The sequence below is a fragment of the Crocuta crocuta genome, unplaced genomic scaffold, assembly GCF_008692635.1.
Source record: "Crocuta crocuta isolate KB4526 unplaced genomic scaffold, BGI_CrCroc_1.0 scaffold218, whole genome shotgun sequence".
NCBI classification, from domain to species: Eukaryota; Metazoa; Chordata; class Mammalia; order Carnivora; family Hyaenidae; genus Crocuta; species Crocuta crocuta.
In genome coordinates this window covers 6913071-6932610 of record NW_027533170.1, presented here as the reverse complement: position 1 = coordinate 6932610, position 19540 = coordinate 6913071, and positions in this window count along the sequence as shown.

Here is a 19540-nt window from a genome sequence, read left to right as displayed (position 1 = left end):
CTGATGTGGGACTGGATCCCATGACCTGAGCCAAAATCAAGAGTCAGATGTTCAACCCACTGAGCCACCCAGATGCCTCTCTTTTAACAGTAAGGTTCAGACCGTGTTCTTTCAGATGGTTCCCTTAGATTTGCACACATGTGGAAATCTATACTGAGCTTTTATTTTTATTATTATTTTTTACATACATGGGATCATAACTCTTTTTCTAAAATCTGCTTTTGTTGAAGGTTTTGAAAGCAGTGGAATGAGAGATAACAGAGACCTTATGTAATCTACGCACCTAAAAACCAGTGTTTGTATCATGAGGAATTACCTGCATTACTTAGATATTTAAAGGAACAAAGCCCAACAAGGTGATTTGCAAGCTATTCGTGTGAAAGCGGTGGAAGTTTATGGGACCAGAAAATAATAGGAAGAATTCCACACAACACATACACGAAGTCTTCTAGCTGTGAAGTCACATCTTGAGGCTTGCATATAAAAAGTACAGGCAACTTACTCGTTTTTCTCTGAATGGTTGATACCTTAAGAAATTAACACCTTTTGTGTCTGTGTGAAGTTTTGCATTCTCCTTCATCCTCTGTTCATTAAAGTGAGGAATCACAGCTAGTTGAATTAATTTTCCAAACTAGAACATGCATAATAATTAAACCCAGGGGTTTGGGAGACCTTGTGCCTGGAGAAAATTAGATTAGCCACAGAATTCCCGTGGAAGTCCTAACGCTCAATTTAGAGCCTGATTGTATCTAGAAGAGAGAAGCAGTGTTACCTTCTGAATTATTTTTCAGTTATTGTGTTACATCTTAAATATTTTGTTAGGTTTATAGATATTTGGGTTTCAGTTGGAAAAATGAGGCGCTTTAGATTGTTGCTCTGTTGCCACAAGGCAATCTCTCTCTTTGAGCGTTTGATCTACAGACAGATGCACAGAGGTTGCATTTTATATCTTCTGCGGTGGGATGTCTCCCCCCATCTCAAACCGTGGAGAATCTCTCCAGCTTCTCTGTATGTCAATCTCCCCCAGAGTTCAAAAGGGCTTACAGGGTGGGATGGAGACTCAACGGATTTGGGGCCTCAGCTCCTGTCTGGAACCATGTTAGCTGCATTTTAGGATAAGAATCTTGACTCTGGGGGCCTCTGGGTAGCTTAGCTGGTTAAGCATCTGGCTTTGGCTCAGGTCATGCTCTTGCAGTTTATGAGTTTGAGCCCTGTGTCAGGCTCTGTGCTGAGAGCTGGAACCTGGAGCCTGCTTCAGATTCTGTGTCTCCCTCTCTCTGCTGCTCCCCACTTGTGCTCTCTCTCTCTCAGAAATGATAAATGAATAAACTTAAAAAAAAAAGAATCTTGATTCTGGTGAACCATAGACAGTCAGTAGTCAATACATGTGTAATTCCAAAACAGGTGTTTGCCAACTGACAGTTTTTCATTAAAAAAAAAAAAAAAGCTGGTCATTAATAATTATATCTAAGTTTATTTTTAATTGCTTTAAAGACCTAATCATCCAGCATTTACTAAATGCCTATTTTGTATCAAACACTCAGCATTTATTTCCAGCTTTTTTTGATGAGGGAGAAATGCATATGTTATTACCCTTAGCTTTGGACTTAAGCAGAACCATGTAAGCAAAGATATTTGGATGTTGTAGGAGATTGGGTGTTTTATTTCTTTTTTTTTTTTTTTTTTTTTTGGTCCTTTAGTCAAACTACCTGTCATCAAGGGGGTTGATTCTTGATGAGCTAGTTTAAGGCAATCAAGGTTTAGGAGGCCAGACTGATCACGCAAACAAATAAGTCTGTTAATGATCTGTGCATATGGAGTTTTACAGCTTCCAAAATGTTCCTACTGGCTTTAATTTGTGTGAGCTACAGTTTAAGGAAAACCAACTTGGATGGCAAGAGATGGAGATGGTATTAAATGGGGGAGAGTCTTAAATGTCTGGAAATGCAAATGACTACAGCATTTGTTAATGAGGTTGCTATTTTTAAAGACACACACTAATATGGCCAATCTGTTTTACAGCACAAGGTGACTTTTACGTTATTTCTCCTTCTCTGCTTTGTTTTCTCCTTTTTCTCACCTTCCGCTTAAGTGTTTCGTTTCCCCCTTTTTCTTCAGGTAGGATCCACTCAGCTACTGCAACTGGGTTAGGAAGCACAGATTAAGAAATGCTCTTGGTTTGCCTATGCTGGTCATTTGTCAAGAGGTTTCAAGGATCTTCCATTGGATTCCTGGAGGTCAGCAGGACCATATTTGGAAACATTCAGGTGACTAGGAACACTGCTGGAATTTAGGAGATGTAGGTGTGAGATCTGCATGTGTGTTAACAGGTTGGGTGAACTAAGCAGGTGATTTGATCTTTCTGGGCTGCCATCTTATTCTACAAAGTGGGGACCTGGTAGAAGACAAAATTGACACTGACCTTGTGGAGGTCAGGTTACAATAGCTATTGAAATTACAAATGCATATACTTTTCGATTATTCTCACCTCTGAGAATTCATCCTTCAGATTGTGTAATCACAGACATGAAAAGATATTCACTGCTGCATTGTTTGTCTTATTAGAAGTCTAGGAGCAACACAATAGAGGATTGTTAAATTTAGTACATCTGTGCTATCGAATATTACACAGCTGTATTAAAGAGAGAAGCTCTCTGATGCTGACATGGATGTCCAGGATATATTGTTAAATGAGAAAAATCAAGATTCAGAAGAATGTGTGTGATTTATAATCTTTTCTTTAAAAGAAGGGAAGAGGAACAAGAATATATATTAACGCTTGATCTTACTTGCACAGAGAAACTTTGGAAGGAGGTACAAGAAGGTAATTGAGAACCAAGACCATCTACTCCCTTACTGAGCCTGATCACTGAGAATGGAAACCACACCTTGCTGTCTCTCCATCGATATGACTTTGTTGTTCAACTCTCTTCAGTACCATTTCTTTCCTTTTCTGGGGCTGTCATGCCCAAGCAAATGGCTTGATGGCTCATTACAGCAACTTCTCAAGAGACTCATCAAGTCTTCATTGGAAAACATCAACAATTTGTTCATTGGGAGTCTGAATCCCTTAATCTCAAAATCCTCCTCTGGATTGTTTGATCAACCCTTGATTGTTGTGTTGTGATTCTTACCCAGTCTTAGTCAAGTCTGAGCATTAAAAGACAAGCCTAAACCAAACTTCCAATTCTCAATAAACTTTGACCTTACCTTACCCTCTAAAGCTTTGGGATATGGTATCCTCTCTCTCACTGCAGGAAACAATAAACTCAGCTTCATCTCATCAACAAACTGTGTTGGTGATTTAGGCAGAACCAGCTTTTGTTAGGATAAAAAGCAGTTGCCTGGTAGGGTGGCTCTATGTGTGTAAGGGAACTGTCAGATGATGGAAAGGAGGGGGGCAAGACCTTTCAGTGAGTATTTTTACACTGTTTAATCATGTGAATGTATTATTTATTCAAACATGATATACAATAAAAGTAAATCTTATTTTGAATAAATAAAAATATAAAATAAAATCAGGGGTTAATTATTAAATCACTAAATCTCCTTCCAGTGATGTAGTTCCATTACAATTTAATATTGTCCACTAAGAAAATGATTTCTAAAATTGCAATATTGAAGACAGCCGCTCAGTTTCTGTCCTGTTGTAATGGGATAGCTTTCAAATCCTCAATTTATCGATCCACCTGTGTTGCTAACCCTGATTTCAATTAACATTTGTCAGAGCTAAAAATAAAAATTTTATCTAGAGCCCAGGACAATTTTGACAGGATGATTCTCAACATTGTGACTTTTTAGCATAGGAGACTGTGGTTTTAATTGGAAAACCAATTACTTTAACAACTACTCTGCTCCTGCCCTTTAACATGATTTATATTTTTAAAAAGCCTGTATTTTTGGAAGGTTATAATGATTATTATGCTTAGTGACTAGCAGGAAATCCAGGTGTCCCAGGGAACATCGCAGCTAACCTCAGAGGACAATGAAAATACTCTCAGAGCCTCAGAAGACTGGAGTTCACAGGTCTGTTGTTGAAGTTGAGGAGCCAAAGTAACATGAAGGAAGGAAGGAAGGAAAAAAGGAAGGAACAGAGAGCAAGAAAGAAAGAAAGAAGAAGGAAAGAAGAAAGGAAAAGGAAATTGGCAAAAAAGAGAAAAGAAATAGAAATTTGTAAATCAGTGAGAAGGGGTAGTTAAACTGACTTTGGCATTTTTTTATAGGACCATAGTTTGTTTTGCCTTTTTTTTTCTTTAAATAAGGTAGGGAGGGAAGGAGCTAGATTAAAAAAAGAAAAAGAAGAGAAGTGACATATGATTAAGCATTATGGAAAAGTAAATCCGAGTAAATCCTTCTTTTTATAATCTATGGGTTAAATGACAGAAAAATTAGGCATAGATTAGTGAAAACTAACCTGGATCACTTAAATTTTATTCCTCAGTATCCATATTCGTTAGGTACCTTTTACTTTATTAAATCTGGTGGAAAGAAATGATTAATTTTCAAAGTATTGTAACATAGATCTTGCATTTGCATAATAATATGTTTTGTTTGAATGACATTTACAATTTGCCAGTGGCTCTCAAATTCATTCTTATTCCTGATATTATTCCCTGTTGTCTATGTATGGCACATGCAACAAAGAATATGTTCTTTCTTTTTTCTCAATGGTGTTCTTTCTCCTTTCATCCAATTAATAGTTAACATTTACTGTCATCTCTCAAAGATAAGTACCTATCATACTTCTTATCACTCAGTGTTAAACCCAATTACATATTCCAGAGAGGTTTTTTGTTTTTTTGTTTTTTTGTTTTTGCAACTCGTGCCCTCTGTTAAGCGTGACCTCAGTTGGCTGCATCAATTCAATGCTTTGCTTATGAACCGCTCTCTTCACTCCTGATCATTGTATTTTTTTTTTCTTCTGTAAATTGACAAAGGCTGACATTTGCATATTGGCATATGGGATTGAAGTTTCTAAAACTAGTGTATTCAGTTTTCCTTTGTGGCTGCAGAAGCGTTTGGATTGAAATTCTGTTTATCCGGCCATGGATCCTGACAAAAACTTGGAGCCCTGGGGCCCCAGGTCTAGACAAAAGAGCGCAGGCTGCTAGTTAGGTCTGTGTTGGCCTGAGCACAGAGGAGGTAGGCTGGAGGGCACCTGCATGAAGACTGAGGTGACTTCTGGGTGAGAACTCATCCTAAGGGTGAATTTGAATATTGCCTGTAGTCTGTCTTTGGCTCTGTTCCCCCCTACCCCCACAGCCCCATGGATCTATAGCTATATCGTCTATATCTATATCTATATCTATCTATCTATATCTGCCTCTTTGATGATGGGAGAGTGGTTGGTAAAAGCAAGAGATAACTGACTCACCATGTAGCTGTGTACCTTGGTATACCTGTGGAAAGGAGAGAAGTTATCTTGTAGATGCCACAGGTTTTGCATAATTAAATGACACTGCTTGATGGTAGTCATGATGGTCGTGACTAATAGCTGAAGCAGTGTTTATGGGGCAGTTAAGAGGACTGAATCTTGAGCCTCATGAAAAGTCTCCCTGCAGTCTTCTGGCATTGACAGTGGAGAGCTTAGAGAAAACACGAGTTAAGAAAGATTTATTGGGGGCACCTGGGTGGCTCAGTCGGTTAACTGTCCGACTTCGGCTCAGGTCATGATCTCACAGTTTGTGGGTTCGAGCCCCGTGTCGGGCTCTGTGCTGACAGCTAGCTCAGAGCCTGGAGCCTGCTTCAGATTCTGCATCTCCCTCTCTCTCTGACCCTCCCCTGCTTACGTTGCCTCTCTCTCTTTCTCAGAAATAAATAAAACATTAAAAAATTAAAAAAAGAGAAAGATTTATTGTCACAAGAAGACAGTTCTTTAGATGAAATCTATGGGATGTAGGTTGGGCCAGGTTCCATTGGTCTGAAAATTGGAAAAATTTCTAAATAGGAATTTCAGTAATTATTAACTGGAGCTGGTAAGGGGAGATTACCTAATTAACACTAGCTTTAGAGGCAGGCCACCAAAATTTTAACTGTTTACCAGTCATTCCCAGCAAAGAGTTGGAGCTCATGCTTAGAGTGATTTCAGTAAAAGTAGCAGTGTAATCCCAAGTATTTACAGAAGAGTAATATGGTTCCTTAAGGAAACATTTACAGGTAAATTGAATTCACCGGATACAGAGCAGACTCTATATCCACAACACACAGGGGGAACAGAACTTCAGTGAGGAATCACTAAGTTTCTTTACCAAGAGACACTGGTTAATTTTAGCAAGTGTATACTACAAAAACTATTCAAATGACTTCTAAAAATGTTTTTTTTAAATTTTTAATGTTTTTTATTTATTTCTGAGAGAGAGAGAGAGAGAGAGACAGTGTGAACAGGGGAGGATCAGAGAGAGAGGAAGACACAGAATCTGAAACAGACTCCAGGCTCTGAGCTGGCTGTCAGCATGGGGCCCGATGCGGGGCTCGAACCCACGAGCAGTGAGATCATGACCTGAGCTGAAGTTGGATGCTTAACCAACTGAGCCACCCAGGCGCCCCTAAAAATGTTTTAAAGGATTTATTTATGTAAGTGATCTCTATCCCCAATGTGGGGCTCGAACTCACAAGATTCAGAGTTCAAGATCAAGATCAAGAGTATCCTGCTCTACAGACTGAGCCAGCCAGGCACCCCAAAATGACTTCTAAATGTTTTAAAGACTGAAAGAACATAGCGTCCCTATCACAGACCTTTCTTGTTTCACAACTGAAGGTCAGTTATTAAAAAAGGGGGCCTTTTATATCTATCGGAAAAAGTAATCAGAGTTTCAAATATTCCATGAATTAATGAATGACTACTGATCCCTGAAGGTCTCTTCCAACCTTGTGAGAAGTGAAATTGTAATAAGAGTATCTTTGCTTTGTGTTTATAAAGCCTCTCTTTTCTAGAATCAAGGTTTTGTATCAGCTAACTTAAGTATTTCTGTGCGTGAAGCTGGGATGTGGACCAGATGACAATGAGAATTTATTCTGGTGCTGAAACTCTAGTATTTTCCTCATAAAACCCAATTTCTATGCATTCCTAACCCCCAGGGTCCAGAGGCTCCTTCCTCTCTGGTAGCGGGAGGGGCTTCAAATCGTGGTCAGTTTTTGCTTCCTTTATTCATATTCTACTGTGGCTGGGAAAAAACAAGTCTATTCTAGCTTTATGTATTTCTTATTAAGTGACTGAAGTATGGAAGTTTTTTTTGGTCAAAAATACAAAATACAAGGGGTGCNGCAGTCAGCACAGAGCCCAATGCGGAGCTCGAACCCACGAACCGCGAGATCATGACCTAAGAGAAAGTCGGACGCTTAATTGACTAAGCCACCCAGGCGCCCTACTTAATTTTTAAAATTTGCATTCAAGTTAGTTAGCATATAGTACAACAGTGATTTCAGGAGTAGATTCCAGTGATTCATCCCCTATGTATAACACCTAGTGCTCATCCCAACAAGGATCTTCCTTAATGCCCTTCCCCCATTTAGCCCATCGCCCCACCCACAACCCTTTTGGCAACCCTGCTTGTTATCCATATTGAAGAGTCTCTTATATTTTGTCCCCCTCCCTGTTTTTATATTATTTTTGCTTTCCTTCCCTTATGTTCATCTGTTTTGTATCTTAAATTCCTCATATGAGTGAAGTCATATATTTGTCTTTCTCTGACTGGTTTCGCTTAACCTAATACCCTCTAGTTCCATCCATGTAGTTGCAAATGGCAACATTTCATTCTTTTTGATTGCTGAGTGATATTCCATTGTATAGATATACCACATCTTCTTTATCCATTCATCCGTCCATGTACATCTGTGCTCTTTCTGTACTTTGGCTATTGTTAATAGTGATGTAATAAACATTGGAGTGCCTGAGTCCTTTCAAAACAGCACACCTGTATCCCTTGGATAAATACCTGGTGTAGCAATTGCTGGGTCATAGGGTAGTTCTATTTTTAATCTTTTGAGGAACCTCCATACTGTTTTCGCAAGTGGATGCACCAGTTTATATTCCCAGGAGCAGTGCAAAAGAGATCCCCTTTCTTTGCATCCTCACCAACATCTATCGTTGGCTGAGTTGTTAATTTTAGCCATTCTAACTGGTGTGAGGTGGTATCTCATTGTGGTTTTAATTTGCATTTCCCTGATGATGAGTGATGGTGAGCATTGTTTCATGCGTCTGTTAGCCATCTGGACGTCTTCTTTAGAGAAGTGTCTATTCATATCTTTTTCCCATTTCTTCACTGAATAATTTGTTTTTTGGGTGTTGAGTTCGATAAGTTCTTTATAGATTTTGGATACTAATCCTTTATATGATATATCATTTGGAAATATCTTCTCCCATTCCATCAGTTGCCTTTTAGTTTTACTGATTGTTTCTTTCACTGTGCAGAAGATATTTATCTTGATGAGGTCCCAGTAGTTCATTTTTACTTTTGTTTCCCTTGCCTCTGGAGACGTGTTGAGTAAGAAGTTGCTGCAGCTGAGGTCAAAGAGGTTTTTGCCTGCTTTCTCCTCAAGGATTTTGATGGCTTCCTGTCTTAGATTTAGGTCTTTCATCCATTTTGAGTTTATTTTTGTGTATGGTATAACAAAGTGGTCCAGGTTCATTCTGCATGTTGCTCTTCAGTTTTCCCAGCACCATCTGCTGAAGAGACTGTCTTTATTCCATTGGATATTCTTTCCCGCTTTGTCAAAGATGAGTTGGCCATACGTTTGTGGGTCCATTTCTGGGTTCTCTGTTCTGTTTCATTGGTCTGAATGTCTGTTTTTGTGCCAGTACCGTACTGTCCTGATGATTATAGCTTTGCAATACATCCTGAAGTCCAGGATTGTAATGCCTCCAGCTTTGGTTTTCTTTTTCAGGATTGTTTTGGCTATTTGGGGTCTTTTCTGGTTCCATATAAATTTTGGGATTGTTTGTTCTATCTCTGTGAAGAATGCTGGTGTTATTTTGATAGGGATTGCACTGAATATGTAGACTGTTTTGGGTAGTATTGACATTTTAACAATGTTTGTTCTTCCAATCCAGGAACATGAAATAGTTTTTCATTTTTGTGTGTGTCTCCTTCAATTTCTTTCATAAGCTTTCTATAGTTTTCAGTGTATAGATTTTTCACCTCTTTGGTTAGGCTTATTCCTAGATATTTTATGGTTTTTGGTGCAATTGTAAATGGGATCAATTCCTTAATTTCTCTTTTTGTTGCTTCATTATTTGTGTATAGGAATGCAACCAATTTCTGTGCATTGATTTTATATCCTGCAAATTTGCTGAATTCATGATCAGTTCTAGCAGTTTTTTTGTGGAATCTTTTGGGTTTTCCATTTGGGTATCATGTCATTTGTGAAGAGTGATAATTTGACTTCCTCCTTGCCAGTTTGGATACCTTTTAGTCCTTTGTGTTGTCTGGTTGTGGAGGCTAAGACATCCAATACTATGTTGAATAACAGTGTTGAGAGTGGACATCCCTGTCGTGTTCCTGACCTTAGGGAGGGAGCTCTCAATTTTTCATCATTGAGGATATTAGTGATGGGTCTTTCATATATGGCTTTTATGATCTTGAGGTAGGACCCTTCTATCCCTACATTCTTGAGGTTTTTTTTTTTTTAATGAAGAAAGGATGCTGTATTTTGTTAAATGATTTCTCTGCATCTATTGAGAGGATCATGTGATTCTTTTCTTTTATTGATGTGATATATCACATTGGCTATTTTGCATATATTAAACCAACCCTGCATCCCAAGTATAAATCCCACTAGGTATAAGTGAATAATCCTTTTAATGTATTGTTGGATCCAGTTGGCTAGTACCTCGTTGAGGATTTTTGTATCCATGTTCATCAGGGAAATTGGTTTGTAGTTTTCCTTTTTGTGGGGTCTTTATCTGGTTTTGAAATCAAGGCAATGCTGGCTTCATAGAATGAGTTTGGAGGTTTTCCTTCCATTTCTACTTTTTGGAACAGCTTCAAAAGAATAGGTGTTAACTGTTCTGTAAACGTTTGGTAGAATTCCCCTGGAAAGCCACAGGCCCTGGACTCTTGTTTTTTTTTTTTTTTGGGGGGGGGAGATTTTGATTACTAATTACTGATTATGGGTCTGTTCAAATTATCAATTTCTTCTTGTTTCAGTTTTGGTAGTTTATATGTTTCTAGGAATTTGTCCATTTCTTCCAGCTTGCCCATTTTATTGGCATATAATTACTTATAGTGTTCTTTTATTATTATTTGTATTTTTGCTGTGTTGGTTGTGATCTGTCCTCTTTCATTCTTCATTTTATTTATTTGGGTCCTTTCCTTTTTCTTTTTGATCAAACTGGCTAGGGGTTTATCAATTTTGTTAATTCTTTCAAAGACCCAGCTCCTGGTTTCATTGATCTGTTTTGCTGGTTTTTTTTTTTTTGTTTTTGTTTTGATAGCATTGATTTCTATTCTAATCTTTATTATTTCCTGTCTTCTGCTGGTTTTGGGTTTTATTTGCTGTTCTTTTTCCAGGTCTTTAAGGTGTAAGGTTAGGTTGTGTATCTGAGACCTTTCTTCCTCCTTTAGGAAGGGCTGGATTGCTATATACTTCCATCTTATGACCACCTATGCTGCATCCCAGAGGTTTTGGGCTATGGTGTTATAATTTTCATTGTTCCTGTACTTTTTAATTTCTTCCTCAACTTCTTGGTTAGCTCATTCATTCTTTAGTAGGATTTTCTTTAGTCTCCACATATTTGTTATCTTTCCACATTTTTTCTTGTGGTTGATTTTAAGTTTCATAGCGCTGTGGTCTGAAAATATGCACAGTATGACCTCGATCTTTTTGTGCTTGTTGAAGGCTGATTTATGTCCCAGTATGTGGTCTATTCTGGAGAATGTTCCATGTATACTCGAGAAGAATGTGTATTCTGCTGCTTTAGGATGAAATGTTCTGTATATATCTGTTTAGTCCATCTGGTCAAGTGTGTCATTCAAAGCCATGTTTCCTTGCTGATGTTCTGTTTAGATGATCTGTCTGTTGCAGCAAGTGGGGTGTTGCAATCCCTTACCATGATGGTATTATTATCAATGAGTTTCTTTATGTTTGTGGTTAATCTCTTTATATATTTGGGTACGTCCACATTTGGAACATAAATGTTTATAGTTGTTAGATCTTTGTGGTGGATAGAGCCCTTAATGATGTTATAATGCCCTTCTTCATCTCTTGTTACAGTCTCTATTTTAAAATCTAGATTGTCTGATATAAGTATGGCTATTCTGACTTTGTTTTGGCGACCCTTAGCATGAGAGATGGTTCTCTATCTAGTTTTTCTACTCTTGAGACAACTCTTTACCTCTCATTTGTTTATTTGTTCCTTCAACAAATACTTTTTAAAAATTTATTTCTTTATTCTGAGAGAGAGACAGCGTGAGCACAAGTCAGGGAGGGGCAGAGCAAGAGAAGAGAGAGAGAATCACAAGCAGGGTCCACACTGCCAGCACAGAGTCTGATGCAAGGCTCAAACCCATGAAGCTGTGAGATCATGACCTGAGGTGAAACCAAGAGTCAGACGCTTTACCAACTGAGCCACCCAGGAGCCCCACATACCTTCGACAAATATTAATTGAACATTTGCTCTGCTCCAGGAACTATGGTTTATGTGTGTATGTGTGCACATGCGAGATGGGGGGAATATTTACTGCTAGAAACAATGGAGACAACAGTTTCTACTTTCCTGGAGCTAGCTGCCTAGCAAGTAGGGCAATTAAGAACTTCCAAACCCATTTACTTGTCATGTGATCTCAGACAAGGTGCCTGATGTTATTGTCTCAGTTTCCTCGGGTGAACGAGATGACAAAAATGCCCAATTCACGGAGCTGGTGATTATATTACATGAGATAAATTAAGTAGAATAGTTAGCAATGCGTCAACCACAGAGAAAGCTCAATAAATAGGCACAGATATGTGTATTATCGCTTTTCTGACTCTTGAACAAAAACAGTCTGTAAGACAATAATAGCATGAGGAAGCCTCAGAGATAAATCACTCTGGAAATATTACTAAGGCCAATGCGGTCTTCATCCTTCCTCCTGCAGAAGATTGCTCCTCTGCGTCTGCTGAAGAATCATTATAGTTGGGACGAGGGAGTGAGGAGTGTTCTTACACTCAAGTCTTCTATTCTATTTTACTTCTTCAGAGACTGCCACCTTCCTCCCTTGTCAGGGCTAAGGAATGGAGTCCTGCTCACCTAAAAAGCCCTATTGCTCTGGGATAGCCAGCTGACTCACTCAGGTCTGTAGCTGCCATGTTCCTCTCCAGAGCCACCTGGTGGACAAAGTCCAAAAGTCCGTCTATGCACCATCGCTTTGGAGTTGAGTTCTTCCCACTTACTGGGCCATGGGGTGGGGTGTGGAGTGGTGGGGATGGGTGGTAAGAATGTGGCAGAATTCAGACACAACCACGGGGGACACTCAGACTCTTGCCCAAGAACCTGAGGTATAAAATATACACTTGACAATTCCTCCTGGCTTCTCACTCCACTTCCCCATCCTATACCCCAATAATTGTGGGATATGGAGAAAATAAAGAGGTTTGAAGTCAAGGAGCTGGAAATCTGCTTGGGAGTCAGGATGCATCTACCCATAAAAAGTGAATTAGTTAAATAGGCAAACATTATATAATAAGACCCTGTTTATTTACCAAGTATTATTGTTCATTGGGCACTGTGTCAGGTATTAGGATGCAGACATAAAAGTATTTTCTGTTCTTGAGGAGCTTATAGTCTAGAAAGGAAGACAGGTATAAAGCAGCAATGCAAATAGCAAGGTCAAGTCTTATGGTAGCAGTGATGTAGGTATTTTGCTGCAGATAATATCTGAGGGGTCACAGGGGAGTACAGAGAAATAGCTAAATATGAATGAGAGAAATAATAGCACTCAGTACAGTAAGCTGTGATCTACCAGAGGCTTGAGATATGCCGAGGATGCCTCTGCTGGTCCCTTTCGCCTGGTGAAGGAGGCAGGGCAGGCAGGGCAGAAGGAAGGAACACTGTTTCCAGAGGAAGCCTGAATTGGTACTGAGGAGGCTCTTGGCTTAGAAGACTACATTCTAGGGGTGCCTGGGTGGCTCAGTCATTTAAGCCTCTGACTCTTGATTTTGGCTCCGGTCATGATCTCATGGTTTTTGAGACTGAGCCCCGCATTGGGCTCTGGGCTGATGGCATGGAACCTGCTTGGGATTCTCTCTTTCTCTCCTCTCTCTGCCCCTCCCCTGCTTGCTCTCTCTCTCTTTCTCTCAAAATAAATAAATAAACATTAAAAAATAGAAGAAGATGAGAGTTCTAGCATCAGGCTTGATGTTCACTCTCTGATGATTTGTGTTAATTACTTCACTTCTTTGGGCTTCTCTTCCTTATATGTAAAATGAGGAGGTTGGGCTGGGGAATCTGCAAATGTCTTCTTATGTTTGTACCTTTGCCCAGTTTCCTTGCCTGGAACATGTGGATAATTCAGATGATGAGAATTTGAATGAGGCTCTGTAAGATTTGGAAAATGTGATTTCTTTTCAGGCTAGAGCAGGCAATGTGGGAGGATATGCAATATCCTCTTCCTGTTATCTTTTTAGAAAGAAATGTTTATTTATTTTGAGAGAGACGGGCATGAGCAGGGGAGAGGCAGAGAGGGAGAGACAGAAGCCCAAGCAGGCTCCATGCTGGCAGCACAGAGCCCGATGTGGGGCTAGAACTCATGAACTGTGAGATCGTGACCTGAGCAGAAATCAAGAGCCAAATGCTTAACCAACTGAGCACCCTGGTACCCTTCTTCCTATTATTAGGTTTTTCTTTGCACTGGGAAATCTCTTTCCAGTCTCTGGCAAATGTTTCACTGCCTCCTCATCCTACTCATTACATATTCCAGAAAGGACATTCTTCTCTATCAACTGCTGGCTCTGCTGATTTTATGTCCTAGGGAGCCAGTCAATTATGCTTCAGAGACTGGGAGAGAAGACCTGGACTGATGGTGTTTTGGATCTGTCCTTTGGGAGGAATTTTCTCAATCTGGTCCACGCTATGGCAGTAACACTGTTCTCCCCCTCCCTCCCCTTTTCAAATTTTTATTTAAATTCTGGTTAGTTAACATACAGTGCAATGCAACACGGATTTCAGGAGTAGAATTCAGTGATTCATCACTTATATATACAACACCCACAGAAACACTGTTCTGTAGACTTCTCCACGCAGACTTTGATTTCAGTTTTGTAAAAGTAATACGCCTTACACCAAAGAGCACTAGGGGCTGGGGACCGGCTTAGCTACTTGTACAAAAATAGCCTGTGTTTGCTGCGATGGAACTGACATTATGATTTTTGTAACAGAATGAATTCTGTTCTTTTCTCAGAGCCCTTTCCTTGAGTAGCCTAAAAGGCTGCTTATACAGAATTGAATAAAAAGATCTGTTCATCATACAGGCATTCCTTGGAGATTCTGCAAGTTAAGTTCCAGAACACCACGATAAAGCAAATAAAGCAAGTATCACAATAAAGGGAATCACTTGAATTTTTTGGTTTCCAAGTGCATATAAAAGTTGCGTTTATGCGGGCACCCTCCTACACTGCTGGTGGGCATGTAAACTGGTACAGCCCATCTGGAAAACAGTGTGGAGGTTCCTCAGGAAACTAACAATAGAACTCCCCTATGACCCAGCAATAGCACTGCTAGGAATTTACCCAAGGGATACAGAAATGCTGATGCATAGGAGCACATGTACCCCAATGTTCATAGCAGCACTCTCCACAATAGCAAAAACATGGAAAGAGCCTAAGTGTCCATCACCAGATGAATGGATCAAGAAGATGTGGTTTATCTATACCATGGAATACTACATGGCAATGAGAAAAAATGAAATCTGGCCATGTGTAGCAACATGGATGGACCTTGAGGGTGTTATGCTGAGCGAAATAAGTCAGGCAGCGAAGGACAAATATCATATATTTGCACATATAGGAGTATTAGGAGGAACTTGACCGAGGAACAAGGGGGAGAAGAAGGGCGGAAATGGTGGGGGAAAGGGAGAGAGGCAAACCATGAGAGACTCTTGAATGCTGACAAAAACTGAGGACTGATGGATGTGGGGGGGAGGGGGGGATGGGCATGGAGGAGGCCACTTGTGGGGATGAGCACTGAGTGTTATGTGGAAACTAATTTGACAATAAACTATTAAAAAAAAAAGTTGCGTTTATGCTAAACTGTCATCTGTTAAGTGTGCAATAACATTATGTGTTAAAACACAGTGTACATCCCTTAATTTAAAAATACTTTATGGCTGGGGCACCTGGGTGGCTCAGTCGGTTGAGCGTCTGACTTTGGCTCAGATCTTGATCTCACAGTTAGTGGGTTTGAGACCTGTATCAGGCTCTGTGCTAACAGCATAGAGCCTGGCTTCTGCTTCAGATTCTGTGTCTCCCTCTCTTTCTCTCTGTTCCTTCCCCACTTGTGCTCTCTCTCTCTCTCTCAAAGATAAATAATAAACATTAAAAAATACTTTATGGCTTAAAAAATCTAACGGTTATCTGAGCTTTCAGCGAGTCAGAATTGGTGATCATGGATCGCCATGGGAAATGAAATAATAATGAAAAATAATGAAATCCTGCAAGAATGAGCAAAATGCAACACAGAGACAAGGGGGGAAATGCTGTTGGAAAAAGGGCATGGATAGAATTCTTCGATGCATGGGTTGCGCAAAACTTGAGTCTGTAAGAAATATAATATCTAAAGCCAAATGCAGCACAACAAGGTGTGCCCGTACAACTCTTCTGAACCTTGTAGATCATCAGGATGCTGAAAACCAAAAGGGTGAAAATCTTTCCTGTAGTTTTATTATCAGCTATCCAGATTGGTTGCTGGCATTGGTTACCATCGATGGTAATGAATAAAGCTCCCGCTTTCTTGTTTTGTGTGATAGTTACAAAGTGAGCCGCTTGACTTCTTCCTTCAGTTCACATGGCGGCGGGAAAAGGTTTCTCGGACTTGCTAATAAAAGCAGCATCTTCACGCATCCAGGTTTTCCTTCATGTTCTCTCCTGCAGTTCTGCAAGTTCAAGAACGGTGGCGCTGCTGCCCTATTCTTGTTTCCCTGTTGGAAATAACAGCGCGGGGCTTTCCCCTCCCTGGGTCATCAACATTTGCAGCGAGGCAGAAGAAGGGAGCACCATTCAACACCACGACACAAACCCTTGACTTGCGAAGGTCAGAGGACGACTTGCCGGCATCTTCCTGGCTCCCGTGCCTCGTGCCGCCCAAGATTACTGGGTACGCTGACTGGGTTGGAAGACACTTTTATTCGGGGGGGATCAGATACCAGCAACTGATTGATATAGTCTGATCCGTGGAGGCAGCCCTGGGGGCTTAGTTCATTCATTTTGGAAAGCCCTCCAACAATCCCCAAAGCATACAACAGGTCAGGGAAAACATGACTAACTCTTGAAGAAAAGCGCAAGGAAAGTAGAGTTTTTCAAAGGGGTGGAGTGGTTAGATTTCTGCATTCCCAAAGCCTAGACGTGGAGAAGCTTCTAGGTATTTTGTGCAGATGTGTTCCAAAGACAAGACTTGAAAAGCATACACCTGCCACCACATTGAAGACTCAATGTGCCTTGGGGGGCACATTGCTGTTTCTCCCCGTTCTGAGGGCTCCCCATTGAAACTACTGTGCACAGGGTTCTTAGTAGCCTAGCTCTCTCTCTGCTTCCCTTCTGGGACCAGAGGAGAGGTCATTCCTGCGTCCAGAGCTCAGACGTCATTCCGGCTCTGGTTCAGAGAAGCCTGGCTATCAGCAGGACACGTGGCAGTGACAGCAGCCTGTCCATCATCCCTGGGGACCCTGCTTCTGTTCAGATCCTATCTGTGATGTGTGGAGGGTCTCTGCTTCAGTGCAGAGACACACAGTTTGGCGCGCTCCCACCTGCCACAAGCTTGTCTGCAAGACACCGTCCTGGGGCGTCTGGGTGGCTCAGTCGGTTGAGAGTCCAACTTCGGCTCAGGTCATGATCTCCCTGTTCCTGGGTTCGAGCCCCAGGTCGGGCTCTGTGCAGACAGCCGGCTCAGAGCCTGGAGCCTGTTTCGGATTCTGTGTCTCCCTCTCTCTCTGACCCTCCCCTGCTCATGCTGACTCTCTCAGAAATAAAGAAAACATTAAAAAAAAAAATAAAAATAAAAAGATACTGTCCTGTGTGTGATTCTGAATTCAGGCGGTCGGTGCGGTTCTGGGGCTCAACACCGCCACCCACTTCTGACAGCTTTGAAGGCAGACCCTCTGGCTGGCTGTAAATCACAGGCGCCCTTCTCTGCCTCGCCCTCTGGAGCAATGAAAAGGAAAAATACAAAAACGCAGGCTGGGAAGCAGCGTGCGTGGGCGGGCTCGTCTGGGGAGTGTTTCCAGGGAACCTGGCAGGAGGTTTCTTGTTCATGAAGGATTTCCCCGGCCCTGCGCCGGGGGCAGGATAACAGATGGGCTTCTCTCTGCCGCAGAAGGGAAAATACCTTTTGTCTCCGCCAATGCCCTTCGCTGCAGGCCAGCAGCTCGCAGGCAGGCGCCCCTTCTGCTCCTGGATGCGGTTCTCCGTCAGGAGGCATCCGAGCTTTCTCTGCAAGAATAGAAATCGTATTTTCACAATGTTCTGCTCCCAAAACGCCGTCAGCCGTGAAGAGTGCCCTGTCCTTGTTCGGAGGACGAGCTTCTGGAATCATCAGTGAATAGCCAAAGGCATTTTCATTTTTAGAGGCTGTCAGAAATACTCACAGGCTTCCTGTTTATGGAATACTACTCCCCACCCCCCACCCAGGTGGCTGTCCTCATATTTTAAAAATCTTCAGACTAGTAACCTGTGTGAAGACCAGCGACCCCAGGATTTGGGATTACAATTGGGAAAGGTCTCCCATGTTAGGACCCGCCTCCTGATCCTCTGATACTCCTGAATAAACTCTAATGAGGATTTCAAGCTGAACCTGGTCGTTTTCAGTGCAGAATCTGGGCTTTGTTATAAATGTGTTCTTTATACACAAGAGTGGTAACTGCTATGTCTTTGGGTTATAATCCTCCTCCTTTTTTCTTTCTCCGCTTCCTGTACCTTCTAGTCCTTTTAGATATTTCCAGTCCATTTCACGGGTTTGAAACCCAACAAATGACCCACTCTCTGTTGCTTTTGAGATAGATGTTTTGGAGTATCTGGCTAAAAAAGGTTAGGCTGCATGCTCAAACCATCTGATTATGATCTATGTGGAAATAATCCACCGCGGAAATCTATGTGGGTCTTCTGTTCTGTGTGGAAGGCAGTTTGGTCCTGGAACAGGTTGATGAAAAGTGCGTCCCCGTGCCCCATTTGTTAGCAATGACTTTCTGTCCCTGTGCTTTTGTCAATATTGGGCAAGCTTCTCCCTTGTCTGTGCTCTCCAGTTCTGAATCCTTCTTGGGGGCTAGGATGGTCTCCCTCATTTGCATACCTTCTATGGTGACTGGTTGACAGATTGGGATTTCAGCTAATTTAATTCTTATAAAAAGTGTGATGTGTCACAGAGCTGGGGAAATGATTCATGCACAATTGAAAAGGGCAAAATCATTTCATTTATGGATTTCTAGCTACTAAACTATCGATCGGAGGAATTAATCTTTCCAGCTAAGATAGGTGGAGAATTGGATCCAGGGAATCATTCCAAGGTTCTGTGATTTCCACAATGCTGCCAGACATATTTGGAAAATTTTGGAAAACTCTTGGAAGCTGACTAGCTTGTGAAAGGAAATGTCCACATGAAACGTTTCAAGCACCGAAGAATGTTGTCTTAACTGTCAGAAAGCCTGAATAAGAAAAACGTGTTTAGTACAAAAATGTTTTCTGAGGATGGTGATAACAAAAAAGCAATAAGGTTAGATTTTTTTGTTTGTCTTTGAGACGAACAGAAATGAGAACTTGTGAAATCTTGCCATCTGTATGGAGTCTCCGATGAAACAGGGGAATCTTTCCCCCCAACATACTATGAAGAGAGGTATAAACAATGACTGATTAACTCTCATACTTTAATGATTAAAATTTATATTTTACTTAGCAGATTCCTTTCTAATAATTCTTTCTTTTATTTATTTATTTTGAGAGAGAGAGAGCGTGCACACACAGGGTTGCAGGGCAGAAAGGGAGAGAGAGAGAGAGAGAGAGAGAATCCCAAGCAGGCTCTATGCTGTCAGCACAGAGCCCAATGTGGGGCTGCAACTCACAAACTGTGAGATCATGACCAGAGCCGAGATCAAGAGTCAGACGCTTAACTAGCTGAGCCACCCAGGTGCCCCAGCAGACTCCTTTCTAGAAGGAGGTGTGTTGGTTGATGAGTAAGGATAAATTATTGGAGCTGGTGTGTGAGGCATGAAAAAGCATGTGTGGGCCAAAAATGGGAGAGTTAGGTAACTGCAAAGCTCTTATTTGGCTGACTGAAATTTACAAGTGTGATGCAAAAACTGAGTTGCTTATGACAATAGGAAAGTTTTAGAAGAAGAGGGGAGAGGAGCATAGTAAAGTGTTC